Below are 2,779 nucleotides of genomic sequence, written 5' to 3'. Positions count from 1 at the left end.
GGGGTGATTTTGCTGTTTAAAATGGCACCCAAGTAGCACTGAAATGCTGACTTGTTCCTAAACATAAGCAGACTGTGCTGTGCCTTACAGAGAAAACAGGTGTGTGAGAAAAGCTTGTTTAGGCATGAGCTATAACGCTGTTGACTGTGAGTTCAATGTTAATGAATCTTCAATATCTATAAAGTGTGCTGTCTTTAAACAGAAACCCACATAAACCAGGGTTGTGTATTGAGGGGTTATATATTGATGGATGAAATGTTGTAACCAAAGGCTCGCAGGAACCCAACCCTATATTTCCCTTGGGAGTAGTCAGTTGGTATTTGCTAATTCAGTGTTGACAGTAACGTATAGGACAGAACTACTGCAGATAATAAGACTGGACTGCAGCTGTGTGTATTACAAACAAATAAAACTTAGAGTTAAGCACACGGGCTCTAGAACAAGACAATATGAGTTCAAATTCTAGGCCTACCATGTACCACATGGGAGAGTTTGTGCTTCAGTTTCTTCTCTTGCCAAAGGACCTCATTCATGGTTGTGGTGTCATTAAAAAAAAAATCGGTACACCCACACATACACAGAAAACACTTAGAATTGTATCTTGCAGACAGCAAGCACTCAGCTATATTAGGTGTCATAAGTGTCTATTATTTTTGTAGGGCACAGAAGCTCCTGAAAGTGTACGAAATCACACAATCAGGTGCTGAGCTGAGATAGGAACATTGTTCCTCTAACACCCAACTCACAGGGGAGACTATCCAAGTGGAGTGAGAAGTGTTTGGAGCCAGCATGGACGTCTGGTCATTGCCCTAAATATAGAGTTGTGGGCTGTGTATTGAAAGGCGCAATGGGATGGGGTCAATCAGCAAGAGATAGGAAAAGGGGTGCCTTTGAGTGATTGCAGCCATTTCAGGTGTCAGATCTCAGACCCCATGGTTTTGCAGCTTTTTATAGAATGCCTGTGGAAACATAATGGCAGACAGGGGTGACTACGGTTCAGCGTTTCAGACATATCATCTTTTCTCTATCGTGCTGCAGGGGTTATTCTACAAATTGAAAGATCCAGCTACATGAAAAGGAACTGACACATTGAGCCAGGAAGTCTTTTCTTGTGCAGAAAGCTCTGATCTTCCGGTTAGCCAATGTGCAAGAAGTATATTTGACAAGAATAATTTCAAAAAAGTTTGCACTTGCAGAGATGGCAAGTATAACAAGGGAATTAGGACCACATCTGTGTTTGATGGAATAAAAAATAATCCAAATGTGAAACTAGGATAAGGATGTCAAAAAAATTGAACACAGAACACCCCCATAGCTTCACAGCCCTGTGGGCAGGATAACTTCATGCTTGGAATGAAGAGAGGGCTCCTTAGGGCATGGGTGCTTAGAAGACAACTCTCTTCATCTCCATTCCCCATACCAAAGTACAACACGGTTTCTTCACCACCTGCCATCCTAACCCAGTGAGCAGATACACTCCTTCTCTTTTGGAAGCAGTCTCTTAAAAAGATTCATCCTGCATTATAAGGGTGCCGGAGCTGGAGGGTATATTGCTTGTCTTCTTTCATTCTAAGATTTGTGTCATTGAAGAAACAGATTTCCCTAAGAATGAGAGAAGAAAGAAAGAAAGAAAGAGAAGTGGCTCAGTCATGTCCGACTCTTTGCAACCCCATGGACTGTAGCCTATGATTCTCCTACATTCATGGGATTTTCCAGGCAACAGTACTAGAGTGGGTTGCCATTTCCTTCTCCAGGGGATCTTCCCAACCCGGGGATCAAACCTGGGTCTCCCGCATTGCAGGCAGATGCTTTACTGTCTGAGCCACCAGGGAAGCCCTCAAGAATGAGAGAAGGAGACAGTATGATGGGAGGAGATTATGAATCAGTGTTTTGGTATACAATGGGGAGTTAAAATGAAAGTAACAGTTAATAAAGTTTTATAAAATAAACATGCTGAAGGAGGGCTGGGTCTTATTTATTATTATTAATTTCAGGTGGGCATGGCACCAGACATGGCACACAACCCTCAATTGGTAAATACCCCAACTAGTTTGGGAGGCAGTGATTTTCCTCATCTTACGAAAAGGGAAATGGGTTCACTGGAGTTTTAACATCTACTCAAGGTCACATTAGGGCTTCCCTGGTGGCTCAGACGGTAAAGCGTCTGCCTACAATGCAGGAGACCCAGGTTCGATCCCTGGGCTGGGAAGATCCTCTAGAGAAGGAAATGGCAACCCACTCCAATACTCTTGCCTGGAAAATTCCATGGACAGAGGAGCCTGGTAGCTTACAGTCAATGGGGTCGCAAAGAGTCAGACATGACTGAGCGATTTCACTTCACTTCACTTCAAGGTCACATAGGCAATGAATAGTGGATATGAGATTCAAACATCTGTCTGTAGAATTATAACACTTGAGCACCTTGCAACCCAAAAAATATAGTGACAGTAGTAAGTGAATATTTTGGAGTACCTCCTACAGACTGTACATGCATGAACTAATTTAATCTTCATGAACTTATGATTTATGTATAGTTATACCCATTTCACAGATGTAGAAACTGAGGCTGAGAGAAGTTAAATGACTGGCCTAAGTTCTCCAATTAATCCTTTCAGCGCTCTGAAAGGACATACATCTGACAGAAGTTTGTAGAACTAATGAGAGAAACTTACTAACATTTGCACTTTTATATAAGCAAAGCCCCAGTGTGGGTGGAGGGGGAGCAGTGAAGCAGGTGGAGGCCCAAGATGCAGGAAATAGACACCTGACCAGGGTTTGG

At 42.7% G+C, this 2,779-nt stretch overlaps 1 non-coding gene across 1 annotated transcript; it reads left to right on the top strand.

The window, feature by feature from the left end:
- The first annotated feature begins 2,137 nt into the window (after positions 1-2,137).
- TRNAC-ACA (transfer RNA cysteine (anticodon ACA)) lies at positions 2,138-2,209 on the top strand. Its single transcript has one exon. It is a non-coding gene; the product is annotated as a tRNA-Cys (tRNA).
- The last annotated feature ends 570 nt before the right edge of the window (positions 2,210-2,779 follow it).

Source organism: Ovis aries, chromosome 13 (assembly GCF_016772045.2).
Source record: "Ovis aries strain OAR_USU_Benz2616 breed Rambouillet chromosome 13, ARS-UI_Ramb_v3.0, whole genome shotgun sequence".
Classification (NCBI taxonomy): domain Eukaryota; kingdom Metazoa; phylum Chordata; class Mammalia; order Artiodactyla; family Bovidae; genus Ovis; species Ovis aries.
Note: the sequence above shows the minus strand (reverse complement) of the source record. Positions and strands in the feature narration are given on the sequence as shown.